Source organism: Scyliorhinus canicula, chromosome 5 (genome assembly GCF_902713615.1).
Source record: "Scyliorhinus canicula chromosome 5, sScyCan1.1, whole genome shotgun sequence".
Taxonomy (NCBI): domain Eukaryota; kingdom Metazoa; phylum Chordata; class Chondrichthyes; order Carcharhiniformes; family Scyliorhinidae; genus Scyliorhinus; species Scyliorhinus canicula.
In genome coordinates this window covers 218,595,409-218,612,253 of record NC_052150.1, presented here as the reverse complement: position 1 = coordinate 218,612,253, position 16,845 = coordinate 218,595,409, and the positions used below count along the sequence as shown (strand labels likewise).

Below are 16,845 nucleotides of genomic sequence, written 5' to 3'. Positions count from 1 at the left end.
AGTACAGTGAGACAGACCCTGGCTGAGTACAGTGTGACAGACTCTGGCTGAGTACAGTGAGACAGTCCCTGGCTGAGTACAGTGAGACAGTCCCTGGCTGAGTACAGTGAGACAGACCCTGGCTGAGTACAGTCAGACAGACCCTGGCTGAGTACAGTGAGACAGTCCCTGGCTGAGTACAGTGAGACAGACCCTGGCTGAGCACAGTGAGACAGTCCCTGGCTGAGTACAGTGAGACAGTCCCTGGCTGAGTACAGTCAGACAGACCCTGGCTGAGTACAGTCAGACAGACCCTGGCTAAGTACAGTCAGACAGACCCTGGCTGAGTACAGTGAGACAGTCCCTGGCTGAGTACAGTGAGACAATCCCTGGCTGAGTACAGTGAGACAGACCCTGGCTGAGTACAGTCAGACAGACCCTGGCTGAGTACAGTGAGACAGTCCCTGGCTGAGTACAGTGAGACAGACCCTGGCTGAGTACAGTGAGACAGTCCCTGGCTGAGTACAGTGAGACAGTCCCTGGCTGAGTACAGTCAGACAGACCCTGGCTGAGTACAGTCAGACAGACCCTGGCTGAGTACAGTGAGACAGTCCCTGGCTGAGTACAGTGAGACAATCCCTGGCTGAGTACAGTCAGACAGACCCTGGCTGAGTACAGTCAGACAGACCCTGGCTGAGTACAGTGAGACAGACCCTGGCTGAGTACAGTGAGACAGTCCCTGGCTGAGTACAGTCAGACAGACCCTGGCTGAGTACAGTGAGACAGTCCCTGGCTGAGTACAGTGAGACAGTCCCTGGCTGAGTACAGTCAGGCAGACCCTGGCTGAGTACAGTCAGACAGAAGGGGTGTACGAGAATAATTTGATAGAAAGACATTTCGTTTTCTGATCCCAACACATTATTGTGTGAGATGCAGATGAAAATTGGCAAGGAATGATCCAGGACTGGAAGGAGGGAAAGAGGCAAAATCTCTTTCAATGTCGACACTGGCTCCAGATGTGAAACTGCTGTCTCCACTCCCACTGTTTATCGACAGGGAAATGCAATGGACATTCCTCATGTAACTGCAGAATCAGTCCTTAGATCCTGCCGCCCATAACAGTTTCAATCGAAGCTCATTCTGTCTGACCCCCTTCAATATTTCATATCTTAGTTTGGACACCTTGGGTTTGATTATTTTTATTTTTCAACGCCCCTCCTGACAGTAAAAAAAAACTTTTAAAACAGGACTATTTATAAAAAAAAGTAACTTTTCCCTTTGCCTGTGGTCTGCCATGTTGAAAGCCGCCTCTGCCCTTCCCCATCATGAGTTTTGATCCTACCCCGCCTTTTAAACACTCAAATCTGAATCTTCTGGACCAGCTCTGCACATTGACACTTATCACCTCCAGGCAGCGTTTTTATTTTAAAACTTGCTCTCCTGTCACCTCCTGTTGTTGCAACACCCTTTTGATAAGATCACTGGCCATATCCTTGTTTTATTTAAATATAAAAAGAAGTCGACGTGAAGGTTGATTTGGAGGAGGCGATCTCTTTAAGAGATGACTCCGCCCTCCGGCAGAGTGACTGAAATTGACAATGCGGAAGTGACCCAGACTTTTCCAAGTGCAACTTTGCACTTGGAGTGGCGGCTGGGGGGAGGGTGGGGAATGAACAAGGGAGGTGAAAACACAGACCAAAACTTAGTGTTTTTTTAAAAGTGGTTACTTTATTCCCCTTCCTACCCCCCCTTGCTGGAAGATCGCACTTTGTGGTTTAACCTTTTGGGTTACAGACAAGGCAGAACTCCTGGGAATTCTGGACAAACTCGTTTTAACACCACTCCCAGAACCATATTTGGTAAGTTTTACCAAGTGTGTGTGTATGTCTTTCTCTCCCTCACCCCCCCCCCCCCCCCCCCCCCCAACCAATTTCTCTTTCTATTCAAGTTGAAGCTCCGGGGTCGACACTAGTTTGTGGAAAACATTTGAACTTTTCTTCCGATCAAAGTCAAATTATTTGTAAACTTTTTTCAAAAAACAATGTTTACTGACATTCCCATTCGAACAGTTGATTTGTCTGCAGAGCTCACCATTCTACCCAGTGCAGTGTTGAACAGTTTTTTTAATGAATATTTGTTTATAAATGTTAATATTTTTATTTGGGTGTTTTTCTTTCTTGCTCTCTCTCTATCCTTTCCTCTGTCAACTAAGATCGGTTGAAGTGTTGGATACCTCTGTACTGGGTTGATGTATGTTGGAGCTGACATGATCATCTTTCTGGATGAATTTAATGTCTGCTCCCTGGGAATTGAAATTAGAATTTCTCAACGACCTGCCTCTCTAGATTAGGATCCAACAGTGCAGAAGGAGACCATTTGGTCCATCGAGTCTGCCCCAAACCCTCCGGAAGGACCATCCTACCTAGACCCACTCTCTCGCTCTAGCCTCATAGTCCCCTGTATTGATCATGGCCAATCCGCCTAACCTGCACATCTTTGGACTTGTGGGAGGAAACCGGAGGAAACCGGGGAGAACGTGCAGACTCCACACAGTCACCCAAGGGTGGGATCAAACCTGGGTCCCTGCCGTGACTATGATCAGCTCGTCATTTTATAGTTGTTGATTCACAATTCAGTCATTGCGATGGATTATTAATCATAGTCATTCCGACAAGGAAGGAGGCCATTCCCCCTATCGAGTCCATGCTTGCTCTCGGCCATCCAAGCAATCTAGTCAGACCCATCCCCCTACCCTATCCCTTTGAAATCATTGATCATCTTCACTTTCGCCATCCTCATGGGCAACGAAATCCAATTCATTACCACTTGCTGCGTAAACAAATCTCCCTTGGATTCCTCTCCTCTCACCTTTGCATTTTTAAAATGTCTTTATTCACAGGTTGTGGGTGTCGCTGGTTAGGTCAACATTTATTTCCCATCCCTAGTTGCTCCTGAGAAGGTGGCGGTGAGCTGCTGCCTTGAACCGCTGCAGTCCCTGAGGTGTAGGTACACCCACTGTGCAGTTAGGGAGGGAGCCTAGTGGAAATGAAGGAACAGATTTCCAGGGGAACTTCCAGGTGGTGGTGTTCCCAGGTATCTGCTGCTCATGTCCTCCTAGATGGTAGTGGTCGTGGGTTTGGAAGATGCTGTCGAAGGAACCTTGGTGAGTTACTGCAGTGCATCTTGTGGATGGTACACACGGCTGCCACTGTGCTTTGGTAGTAGAGGAATTGAATGTTTGTGGAAGGGGGAGCAATCAACCGGCTGCTTTGTGCTGGATGATGTCGAGCTTCTTGAGTGTTGTTGGAGCTGCACTCATCCAGGGAAGTGGCGAGTATTCCATTACACCCCTGACTTGGGGAGTTACTCGCTGTAAAATTCCCAACCTCTGACCCGCTCTTGTGTGGTTATATCTGACCAAGTTCAGTTTCTGGCTCATGGTAATCCCCAGGATGTTGATAGTGGGGGTTTCAGCAATGGTAATACCATCTCTTTCCCAAAATTATAAATCTGTGTTCCCTACTCCATGTACCACCAGCTGATGGGAACAGCTATTCTCGGTCTACCTTACCCTAAAGTGTCATAATCTTGTACGCCTCTAATAAATCTTCCCCAAATCTCCTTTGCTCCAAGAAGAACAACGTCTGCTTCCCTAACCGAACCGTAGTACAATCCCTCATCCCCGGATCTATTCTGGTAAATCTCTTCTGCTTCCACTCACCGTGCGTTGTGTCGAGTATAAAGGAGGGCCGTATGTGACTGACTTCTAAATGTGGAGACGGGATGCAGCCCCCTGGTGATGAGGCTGTGCTCCAGACCTCTTAGAGTCATAGATGTTCAGAGCATGGAAACAGGCCCTTCGGCCCAGCTTGTCCATGCCACCCAGTTTCTATCACTAAGCTAGTCCCACTTGCCTGCATTTGGCCCATATCCCTCTATACCCACCCTGCCCGTGGAACTGTCTAACTGCTTTTTAAAGGAAAAAATTTTACCTGCCTCTACCACGGCCTCTGGCAGCTCATTCCAGATGCTCACCACCCTCTGTGTGAAATAATTTCCCCTCTGGTCTCTTGTATCTCTCCCCTTAAACCTGTGCTCTCCGGTTCTAGACTCCTCTACCTTTGGGAAAAGATGTTGACTATCTACCTTGTCTATGTCCCTCATTATTTTAAAGACCTCTATAAGATCACCCCTAAGCCTCCTACGCTCCAGGGAAAAAGTCACAGCCTATCCAGCCTCTCCTTGTAGCTCACACCATCAACTCCTGGTAGCAGGGCAGCACGGTGGCGCAGTGGGTTAGCCCTGCTGCCTCATGGCGCTGAGGTCCCAGGTTCGATCCCGGCTCTGGGTCATTGTCCGTGTGGAGTTTGCACATTCTCCCCGTGTTTGCGTGGGTTTCACCCCCACAACCCAAAGATGTGCCGGGTAGGTGGATTGGCCAGGCTAAAGTGCCTCTTAATTGGAAAAAATGAATTGGACACTCTAAATTTAAAAAAAAACTCCTGGTACCATCCTCGTAAATCTCTTCTGCACTCTTTCTAGTTCAATAATATCCTTCCTGCAAAAGGGTGACCAGAACTGAACACAGTATTCCATGTGTGGTCTGACTAATGTCTTGTACAACTTCAACAAGACGTGAGTTTGGTTTCCGTTTGTCAGATGGACTTGTAGAGGTGGGAGCGGAGCAGCAATATTTAAAAATGATGTTTAATTTTTAATACAGTCTGTGATTCAGCAAAACGCTATAGTTGTGCCGTGCTGGTAACTTCGGAATGTTTTTGAGATTATGTCTCATTCTGTCTCGGTGTTATTATGGTGCTTCAATTACTGATGTACCCCGTATGAGATCCCTGTATGAGTTGATCCTGTACCATGTGGAGTAAGAGAGGAACTTCTCTGATGTTCTGATCACACATTTCCCACTGGAGGCTGTTTGCTTCTGGGCGAATAGAAAAATAATCTCGCCAGACAAGATCATGTTGACAACAAATAAAATAGGAGCCGAAGTGGCCATTCGGCCTCTCGGGTCTGGTCCACCATTCAATTAAGTCATAGCTGATCTATTCCATTTCGAGTTCCGCATTCCCATCTACCCCTGATAATCTTTGACTCTTATTAGACAAGGAAATCAATCTCTGCCTTAAAAATATTCATGACCCCTGCCTCCTCTGTCTTCTAATGCAGAGAGTTCCAAAGTTGCAATATCCTCTGAGAGAAAACATTTCTCCTTGTCTCTGTGATAAAAGGGTGACCCCTAACTTTAAAACAGAGTGCCCCCTAGTTCTGGACTCGCCCACAAGAGGAAACATCTTTTCCATGTCCACCTTGTCGAGACCGCTCACGATCTTATATACTTCAATCAGGTCACCTTTCACTCTTCTAAACTCCACTGGAAACAGTCTGTCCCAACTTTCCTCATAAGATAACCCGCTTATTCCAGATATCAATCTAGTGAACCGCCTCCAACACATTTACATCCTCCTTCAAATACGGAGACCGAAACTGCACACAGGATTCGAGATGTGGCCTCACGTAATAAAGATAGTATTTCATTAACCTTCATGAGTACGTGCTGTACCTGTACACTAATCCTTTGTGATGTATGCACTGAAACATCTAGTCCCCTCTGCACCCTGGAATTCTGCAGTCTTTTGAGCAACACTCTGCTTATTTATTCTTCCTGCCAAAGTGGACAACTTCACATTTTCCCACATTATACTCCACCTGCTAGATTTCTGTCCACTCACTCAACCTATCTATATACGTCTGCAAACTTCTTATGTTTTCTTCGTAACATACTTTCCTGCCTATCTTTGTGTCGTCTGCAAATTTAGCTATCGTGCCTTTGTTCTCCTCATTTAAGTCATTGATGTAAATTGTAAAGAGTTGAAGCCCCAGCACAAAGAACCCCATGGGACTCCACTCGTTACATCCTGCCAGACTAAGACCTATTTATGCATATTCTCTGTTTTCTGCCAGCCAACCAATCATTTATCTATGGTAACATGTTCTCCTGCACTGTCAACTTTTATTTTCTGCAATAACCTTTAATGTGGGACCCTACCAAATGCTTTTTGAAATCAACATACAGTACTTCTACAGGTCCCCCTCTATCCACAGCGCATGTTACACAAAGAACAAAGAAAAGTACAGCACAGGAACAGGCCCTCCAAGCCTGCGCCGACCATGCTACCCGTCTAAACTAAACTCTTCTACACTTCTGGGGTCCGTATCCCTCTATTCCCATCCTATTCATGTATTTGTCAAGATGCCTCTTAAACGTCACTATTGTCCCTGCTTCCACCACCTCCTCCGGCAGCGAGTTCCAGGCACCCACTACCCTCTGTGCAAAAAAACTTTCTTTGCACATCTCTAAACCCTGCCCCTCGCAACTTAAACCTATGCCCCCTTCTACCCTGGGAAAAAGCCTCTGACTATCCACTCTGTCTATGCCCCTCATAATTTTGTAGACTTCTATCAGGTCACCCCTCAACCTTCTTCGTTCCAGTGAGAACAAACCAAGTTTGTTAAACCTCTCCTCATAGCTAATGCCCTCCATACCAGGCAACAACCTGGTAAATCTTTTCTGCACACTCTCTAAAGCCTCCACATCCTTCTGGTAGTGTGTCAACCAGAATTGAACACTATGTTCCAAGTGTGGCCTAACTAAGGTTCTATACAGCTGCAACATGACTTGCCAATTTTTATACTCAATGCCCCGGCCAATGAAGGCAAGCATGCTGTATGCCTTCTTGACTACCTTCTCCACCTGTGTTGCCCCTTTCAGTGACCTGTGGACCTGTACACCAAGATCTCTCTGACTGTCAATACTCTTGAGGGTTCTACATTCACTGTATATTATTCCCTACCTGGATTTCAAATAACTCTAATAAATTGGTTAAACATAATTTCCATTTCATAAAACCACGCTCACTTTTCCTGATTATCTTGAGTTTTTCGAAGTGCCCTGCTATCATCTCTTAAATGATTGATTCTAACATCTTTCTGTGACCAATGTCAAGCTAACTGGCCTGTAGTTTTCCTGTTTTCTGCCTCCCTCCCTTCTTGAATAGAGGGGTTAGATTTGCTACTTTGCAGAGGTTAAAACGTTCTAAAATCTAGCGAAGTTGTAAAATTAACACCAACTTCATTAAACACCTCTTTGAAACTCTAGGGTGAAGTCAGCCAGGATCCCAGAGACGAGTCCACTTGAGCTACATCATGTTTCTCAGTACCGCTTCCCTCATGATGTAATTTCACGAAGTTCCCCTCTTCCACTTCCTGATTTGCAGCTATTACTGGAAGGCTTTGTTGCATCCGGAATAGTGAAGGACTTTGGTGAATCCAGACCCAGTAGAGCGCCAGCCAATCACCATGCCCAGGGGTTTGAAATAAGATTTAACTTGCACTGTTTGATCAGAATTCATATCCATGAACGCACGCTGACACGAGAGGTCAGTGTGTAGGAGCCTAACTCGTATGTGCACAGGTTATCTGGAGTACCGTTCACCCCGGTGTGTACAAACCTAATCTGTGTGTGTGTGTGTGTGTGTACAGGTCATCTGGAATACTTTTAAACCCGTATTCTGTAAATGAGAGTTTTATGAGTGCAAGAGCAGATGGATGAATTCAAAAGGCCTTCCAAACACCAGCTCACACATGATGGGCCAAATGGCCTCATTTTGTACTGTATCATTTGACGCAATCGGAGTAGAGGGATACAGTCCGACGTGAAGTCAGGGGATAGACGCTAGCTGAAATTTGTGTTCTAGTCGGGGCGGGGCCAGGTGTATTCCAGGTTGCCTGGACCCTCCTGTATTGATTGTGCTTGGTGCTGAGCAGTTTATGGACCATTTCCAGAGAGTGGGACGAATTGTATAACTTTTATTAAAGATCCAGCACCGGCATGATGGGCAGAGTGGCCCATCATGTATGTACGTGTGCCCTGTGCCAGTGATTTCTCAACCTTTTGGTTAGAGTTCATTGTGCATTTACTTACTTAACGGTCCCTGAACTCAACACCGTTCTCGAGGTGTGGATGATGTAATGCAGCTTTAGTAAACACAAGACAGTCTGTCTGGTTGATGGTACAGACTGTTTAGTTATTATCTCGGTTCTCACTATTTGCGAAAAGCCGCTGTTTTGGGTTGCGTTTTACCTTTTTTTTTAACTTGTTCTAGTTTGCTGAGAATATCCCTTTCTCAATTTGTTATAGAAATTGTTGACCTGCCCATTTTTATTGTGAATGTTCCTGTGAATGTCCCGGTCTGTTACGGTTCAGTATGGGTGAGGATGAACAGGACTATAACGGTTCAGCGTGGGAGCGGAGGAACGGGGCTGTAATGGTTCAGTGTGGGGGAGGAGGAACGGGACTGTAATGGTTCAGTGTGGGAGCGGATGAATGGGACTGTAATGGTTCAGTGTGGGAGCGGAGGAATGGGGCTGTAATGGTCCAGTGTGGGAGCGGAGAAACGGGGCTGTAATGGTTCAGTGTGGGACTGGAGGAACGGGACTGTAATGGTTCAGTGTGGGAGCGGAGGAACGGGACTGTAATGGTTCAGTGTGGGAGCGGAGGAACGGGACTGTAATGGTTCAGTGTGGGAGCGGAGGAACGGGACTGTAATGGTTCAGTGTGGGAGCGGAGGAACGGGGCTGTAATGGTTCAGTGTGGGAGCGGAGGAACGGGGCTGTAATGGTTCAGTGTGGGAGTGGAGGAACGGGGCTGTAATGGTTCAGTGTGGAAGCGGAGGAACGGGGCTGTAATGGTTCAGTGTCGGAGCGGATGAACGGGACTGTAATGGTTCAGTGTGGGAGCGGATGAACGGGACTGTAATGGTTCAGTGTGGGAGCGGAGGAACGGGACTGTAATGGTTCAGTGTGGGGGAGGAGGAACGGGACTGTAATGGTTCAGTGTGGGAGCGGATGAATGGGACTGTAATGGTTCAGTGTGGGAGCGGAGGAACGGGACTGTAATGGTTCAGCGTGGGAGCGGAGGAACGGGGCTGTAATGGTTCAGTGTGGGAGCGGAGGAACGGGGCTGTAATGGTTCAGTGTGGAAGCGGAGGAACGGGGCTGTAATGGTTCAGTGTGGGAGCGGAGGAACGGGACTGTAATGGTTCAGTGTGGGGGAGGAGGAACGGGACTGTAATGGTTCAGTGTGGGAGCGGAGGAACGGGACTGTAATGGTTCAGTGTGGGGGAGGAGGAACGGGGCTGTAATGGTTCAGTGTGGGAGCGGAGGAACGGGGCTGTAATGGTTGTGTGGGAGCGGAGGAACGGGACTGTAATGGTTCAATGTGGGGGAGGAGGAATGGGGCTGTAATGGTTCAGTATGGGAGCGGAGGAACGGGGCTGTAATGGTTCAGTATGGGAGCGGATGAACGGGACTGTAATGGTTCAGTGTGGGAGCGGAGGAACGGGGCTGTAATGGTTCAATGTGGGGGAGGAGGAATGGGGCTGTAATGGTTCAGTGTGGGAGCGGAGGAACGGGGCTGTAATGGTTCAGTGTGGGAGCGGATGAACGGGACTGTAATGGTTCAGTGTGGGAGCGGATGAACGGGACTGTAATGGTTCAGTGTGGGAGCGGAGGAACGGGGCTGTAATGGTTCAGTGTGGGAGCGGAGGAACGGGGCTGTAATGGTTCAGTGTGGGAGCGGAGGAACGGGGCTGTAATGGTTCAGTGTGGGAGCGGAGGAACGGGGCTGTAATGGTTCAATGTGGGGGAGGAGGAACGGGGCTGTAATGGTTCAGTGTGGGAGCGGAGGAACGGGGCTGTAATGGTTCAGTGTGGGAGTGGAGGAACGGGGCTGTAATGGTTCAGTGTGGGAGTGGAGGAACGGGGCTGTAATGGTTCAATGTGGGGGAGGAGGAACGGGGCTGTAATGGTTCAGTATGGGAGCGGATGAACGGGACTGTAATGGTTCAGTATGGGAGCGGACGAACGGGGCTGTAATGGCTCAGTGTGGGGGAGGAGGAACGGGGCTGTAATGGTTCAGTGTGGGAGTGGAGGAACGGGGCTGTAATGGTTCAGTGTGGGAGCGGAGGAACGGGACTGTAATGGTTCAGTGTGGGAGCGGAGGAAGGGGGCTGTAATGGTTCAGTGTGGGAGCGGAGGAACGGGGCTGTAATGGTTCAGTGTGGGAGCGGAGGAACGGGGCTGTAATGGTTCAGTGTGGGAGGGGAGGAACGGGGCTGTAATGGTTCAGTGTGGGACTGGAGGAACGGGGCTGTAATGGTTCAGTGTGGGAGCGGAGGAACGAGGCTGTAATGATTCAGTGTGGGAGCGGAGGAACGGGGCTGTAATGGTTCAGTGTGGAAGCGGAGGAACGGGACTGTAATGGTTCAGTGTGGGAGCGGATGAACGGGGCTGTAATGGTTCAGTGTGGGAGCGGAGGAACGGGACTGTAATGGTTCAGTGTGGGGGAGGAGGAACGGGGCTGTAATGGTTCAGTGTGGGAGCGGAGGAACGGGGCTGTAATGGTTCAGTGTGGGAGCAGAGGAACGGGGCTGTAATGGTTTAATGTGGGAGCGGAGAAACGGGACTGTAATGGTTCAGTGTGGGAGCGGAGGAACGGGGCTGTAATGGTTCAGTGTGGGAGCGGAGGAACGGGGCTGGAATGGTTTAATGTGGGAGCGGAGGAACAGGACTGTAATGGTTCAGTGTGGGAGCGGAGGAACGGGGCTGTAATGGTTCAGTGTGGGAGCGGATGAACGGGGCTGTAATGGTTTCATGTGGGAGCGGAGGAACGGGACTGTAATGGTTCAGTGTGGGAGCGGAGGAACGGGGCTGTAATGGTTCAGTGTGGGAGCGGAGGAACGGGGCTGTAATGGTTCAGTGTGGGAGCGGAGGAACGGGGCTGTAATGGTTCAGTGTGGGAGCGGAGGAACGGGGCTGTAATGGTTCAGTGTGGGAGCGGAGGAACGGGGCTGTAATGGTTCAGTGTGGGAGCGGAGGAACGGGACTGTAATGGTTCAGTGTGGGAGCGGAGGAAAGGGGCTGTAATGGTTCAGTGTGGGAGCGGAGGAACGGGGCTGTTATGGTTTAATGTGAGGGAAGAGGAATGCGACTGTTACAGTTCAGTGTGGGGGAGGAGGAACGGGACTGTAATGGTTCAGTGTGAGAGAGGAGGAATGGGACTGTAATAATTCAGTATGAGGGAGGAGGAATGGGACTGTAATGGCTTAGTGTGAGGGAGGAGGAATGGGATTGTAATGGTTCAGTGTGAGGGAGGAGGATTAGGACGGTTACGGTTCAATGTGGGAGAGGAGAAATGGGACTGTAATGGTTCACTCTGGGGGAGGAAGAATGGGCCTGTAACGGTTCAGTGTGGGGTAGGAGGAATGGGATTGTAACGGTTAAGTGTGAGGGAGGAGGAATCGGACTGTAACGGTTCAGTTTGGGGGAGCAAAAGCAGGCCTGTAATGGTTTAGTGTGGAGGAGGAATGGGACTGTAACGGATCAGTGTCGGGGAGGAAGGTTAGGTCTGTAATGTTCAGTGCAGAGGAAGAATGGGATTGTAATGGTTTAGTGTGGGCAAGGAAGAACAGGTCTGCAATGATTCAGTGTGGGGGAGGAACAGGACTGTAACGGTTCAGTGTGGGGGAGGAACAGGACTGTAACGGTTCAGTGTGGGGGAGGAAGAACGGTAGTAGGACAATTGGCCGAAAGACAATTGGCTGAAAGACAATTGACAGACAGGACAATTCACAGACAGGACAAATTTGGAAATTTTATCCAAGAAAACCGAGTGGTTTTGTGACGGGACTTTTGACTCTCCACCTTTGGGTAAGCAGCTATACACGATCCATGCACTAATTTGTGAACGTAAAACAGTGCCACTACTTTATTGTGTAACAAACAGTAAAAGTGAAGAGAATTATGATTTAATATTTAAATTCATTACAGAAGGAAGGAATTTAAATGTGACGTCTATTACAGTGGACTTTGAGAAAGCAGCTATAAACAGCATCAAAAAACATTTTCCTCACGTTTCTGTGTATGGTTGTTTTTTTCACTTTGGCCAGTGTTTATGGCGCAAGATACAGACTACAGGTTTACAAACGTGGTGGGACAGCGACCGAGAAAATGCTTTCATTATAAAACAGCTGCAAGCGATAGCTTTCGTACCACCTGATGATGTTGCTGTTTTGTTTGAACAATTTCTTCATTCTTTAGATGCACAAACAGATGAAATTTTGGAGCAGTTCCTGTCTTATTTCGAGTGTACATGGGTAGGAATCATGCAACGCGGTGGACGTCGCGCCCAATATTTGACATTTATTTATGGTCGTGTCACTCCAGAGTTCTCAGTGATCTCCCAAAAACTAACAACTCGCTAGAAGGGTGCACCACGCCTTCAGTAGAAGAGTCAATGTCCATCACCCTAATTTATCCAAATTAATTCAGAAGTTTAGGATTGAACAGTCAAGCACTGAAATTATAATAGAACAGGCATTATCAGGGGCTGATGTGACAAGGGAAAACAAAAAATACATTCGCCTCAAGGAAAGACTCCAAAAACTTGTACTCAACTACAATGCTGAAGATGGGTTGCAATTTTTACCTGCATGTGCACATAATTGTATGTAAGAGTTTTTAATAGACTGTTCCTGTCTTTTTTTATATAAATGAGTAGTTTTTTAAATAATCCTTAATAAATAATATTCCTTTTTTTTGCATTTGTTAGTTTTTAGTAAGCTGTTCATATTATTTAATAAATAATTTGTTGTATTTGTATTTCTATTTTGCCTATCCCTTTTATTCTTTTATTTTTAATAAGTGTCGGCCAATTGTCCTGTCTGTGAATTGTCCTGTCTGTCAATTGTCTGTCGGCCAACTGTCTGTCGGCTAATTGTCTTTCGGCGAATTGTCCGCACACGAGGGAGAACAGGTCTGTAATAGTTCAGTGTGGATACGGAAGTACGGGACTGTAATGGTTCAGTATGGGGGAGGAGGAACCGGACTGAAACGGTTCAGTGTGAGGGAGGAGGAATGGGACTGTAACAGTTCAACGTGGGGGAGAAGGAACGGGACTGTAACGGGTCAGTGTGAGGGAGGAACGGGACTGAAACGGTTCAGTGTGAGGGAGGGTGAGGAAGAACAGGTCTGTAATGGTTCAATGCGGAGGAGGAACAGGTCTGTAATGGTTCAGTGTGAGGGAGGAGGAACAGGACTGTAACGGTTCAGTGTGAGGGAGGAGGAACAGGTCTGTAACGGTTCAATGCGGAGGAGGAGGAACAGGTCTGTAATGGTTCAATGCGGAGGAGGAGGAACAGGTCTGTAATGGTTCAGTGTGAGGGAGGAGGAACAGGACTGTAACGGTTCAGTGTGAGGGAGGAGGAACAGGTCTGTAACGGTTCAATGCGGAGGAGGAGGAACAGGTCTGTAATGGTTCAGTGTGAGGGAGGAGGAACAGGACTGTAACGGTTCAGTGTGAGGGAGGAGGTACGGGACTGTAACAGTTCAGCGTGGGAAGATGAACAGAGCAAGTATATCACAAGACTAGCAGCAAGTTGGTTCGCATTCCCTTTTATTAAAAAAAAATGTAGACTACCCAATTATTTGTTTTATATGAAGAATAAAAGAAAGAAGAAATCTTTATTACTGTCACACTGCAATGAAGTTACTGTGAAAATCCCCTAGTCGCCACATTCCGGTGTCTGCTCGGGTACACGGAGGGAGAATTCAGAATGTCCACTTCACCTAACAGAACGTCTTTGGGTTGTGGGGGTGAGACCCACACAGACACGGGGAAGAATGTGCAAAATAGACATGCTTGATCCGAGCTGACAAAATGCCTGATAGTACGTTTGATCCGATGCTTGAACTTAGCCAAAAGGCCAAGTCGTACAATTAGCCCATCTCCCATCCTGGCTCACCTTAACGTTCTCATTTACAGCAATCAGCACTAAGGGTATTGTACATCACCTGTTTCTCATGACAGTGTGTGTTCACGGCATTTACCTCCCATAAACCAATCTCTGTAAACTCCTCCAAACCCACAGCAGTCCCAAACCTCTGCCCTACTCCCAGTCTGGCTAAATGTGCATTCTGATTTATGATTGCTCCATCATTGGCAGCTGTACCTCTGGTTTGACTGGGCCCCAATCTCTGGGACACCCTCGATATACCTCTCTACCTCTCAAGCTCACGTTTCCTTTGAGCAAGCCTTTGGTCATCTAACCGAATATCATCTTCTGCAGCTCAGCCTTTGTCATGTGCGCAACCGAAGAACTTTGGGATGTTTAATTGCATTAAATGTGCTATCTAAATATAATCTGTTTTGAGCGTGAGTTATTCTGAAAAGGTTTCTTGAAAGTGGAATTAAATTCTGCATTATGCTGCTTCCAGATTTGGTGCAAATTTTATCATATGAAAATCCCACACGTATTTTGAAATTTTACACAATTTAACTCGACATCCTGTTCTCTTCTGGAGCCTGTGGGACTATGAATCCAGCATCACTACAGTGATTCACTTCAGTGGAGGACTCTTTCGTCCCCTTACTTCACACTGGAGAACTGCATCCTTAAGGATCATAGAATTTACAGTGCATAAGGGGGCCATTCGGCCCATCGAGTCTGCACCTGCCCTTGGAAAGAGCACCCAACTTAAGCCCACGCCTCCACCCTATCCTAATAACCTCACCTAACCTTTTGGACACTAAGGGGCAATTTAACATAGCCAATCCATCTGAGCTGCACTGCTTTGGAAACTGGAGCACCCGGAGGGAACCCATACAGACACTGGGAGAACATGCAGACTCCGAACGGACAGTCGCCCGAGGCCAGAATTGAACTCGGGTCCCTGGAGCTGTGAGGCAGCAGTGCTAAACACTGTGCCACCGTGTCGCCCTTCTGACTACATGTATCGGCAATTTCCTCCTATGGGATCAATGGCTAGAGACTGGGATTTGCCAGCAATGGGATGAAATCTATGAGCTTGTCCCATCCTGCTCCTGCGATGGCCTAATGGTGTTTCCAACACCCCATGTCTCCACATACCATCTACATTTCACCCAGGTTTAAATGTTGACAATGACATTGCCAACAGCAAAAACTTCAGGTTTTGTGTTCATGGTCTCTTAAAATGAGGCAGAACGGAATTCTACATTTGTTCAATGTTCCTCGTGTGTCTGTTCTTTGTACCCTGAGTCAGAAGGACGAAACTTGAGCATCTAATCAATGATTTACACTTAGGCCCATTATGATTAGGGTTGTCTCGGAGTACGCTGCTGCCAGCAACTCTGAGAAAAATTGTAGTTGCATTTTTAAAAAGTATGTATTTTTCTAACTTTTTCCTTTAAGTGTTTGTCCACTATTGTAATATGAAAAGGAAGATTGACCTTGCATTTCTCTGGCATCCTTCCTGAGCTCTGGGCATCCCAGCGCGCTTCACGAGCAGTGAAGTCTTTTAGTGCCGTTGTGGTTATAAGGTGGAAAACACAGCAGCCAATTTGCGCACAGCAAGATCTGGGCAGCACGGTAGCATTGTGGATAGCACAATCGCTTCACAGCTCCAGAGTCCCAGGTTCGATTCCGGCTTGGGTCACTGTCTATGCGGAGTCTGCACATCCTCCCCGTGTGTGCGTGGGTTTCCTCCGGGTGCTCCAGTTTCCTCCCACAGTCCAAAGATGTGCAAGTTAGGTGGATTGGCCATGCTAAATTGCCCTTAGTGTCCAAAATTGCCCTTAGTGTTGGGTGGGGTTACTAGGTTATGGGGATAGGGTGGAGGTGTTGACCTTGGGTAGGGTACTCTTTCCAAGAGCCGGTGCAGACTCGATGGGCTGAATGGCCTCCTTCTGCACTGTAAATTCTATGATGATATCCCACAAGAAGCAATGTGATCATTTGTTTTTTTAATAAATTTAAAGTCCCTAATTTATTTTTTCCCAATTAAGGGGCAATTTAGTGTGGCCAATCCACTTAACCTGCACATATTTGGGTTGTGGGGGCGAAACCCACGCAAACACGGGGAGAATGTGCAAACACCACATGGTCAGTGACCCAGAGCCGGGATCGAACCTGGGACCGTGAGGCTGCAGTGCTATCCACTGCGCTACCGTGCTGCCCTAGCAATGTGATCATGACCAGCTAATCGGACCTCTGGTGTTGATGGAAATGATAAATATCGGCCAGGAGTGCAGTGAGCTCTTTGCAATTGTGCCATTGGAGAGTCGGGCGTAGTGGTGCGGATTCTCACAGGAGCACTTTGAAATGGTGCCATGGGAGAGTTTGATGTGGGAGGGGGGGGGGGGGGGGGTGTGAGACTCTTATTTTACCCTCTAATAAGAATCGGTAGTCCGGTTGGTGGGAGGTGTCAAAAATGTGACTTTATTATTGTTCATTACGCACTTGAATAAGAACTGAATAAAAACTTAGAAACAAAATAACAAACAATACACAAAATAGTCATGCACATAGCAAAAGCATTAAGCACAAAATAAATCACTTTAAAATATTTTGAAAGAGAGATGATTCAAGAGTTCAGGAACAAAGACCTCGACCACGAGGTTCTACTTTTAAGGGAATTCCTATCTCTGGTTTAGCCCCTCATTTACTTTCATTGGCTCCTAATTCTCAGTTGAGACCTCCTGGTTTGTCCAAATGAATGTCTGTTACTTAGAAGATGATCTGTTAGTCAAACATTGGACATTACTTAAGATTGACTGGTGCCTATCAAAACTAGCTTAGCATATGCGTGCACAGTCTTAGGAAAATTACTGGATATGTTTCTCACACTTTGCTCTGTTTCAGAGCTTGGCAGAGATCTTACTAGAACTGTTTAGTTGATTAAACAGAACAGTACATTCTTAGTAATTGTAATAATCTTTATTATCACAAGTAGGCTTACATCAACACTGCAATG

At 47.3% G+C, this 16,845-nt stretch overlaps 1 protein-coding gene across 1 annotated transcript in view; it reads left to right on the top strand.

Moving 5' to 3' along the window:
- The first annotated feature begins 1,629 nt into the window (after window positions 1–1,629).
- zbtb47b (zinc finger and BTB domain containing 47b) overlaps window positions 1,630–16,845 on the top strand; it is a 311,756-nt gene continuing 296,540 nt past the window's right edge. Inside the window, exon 1 of the mRNA XM_038798528.1 lies at window positions 1,630–1,838. The gene's annotated coding sequence lies outside the window, so the exon portion shown is untranslated. The remainder of the gene's footprint in view (window positions 1,839–16,845) is intronic.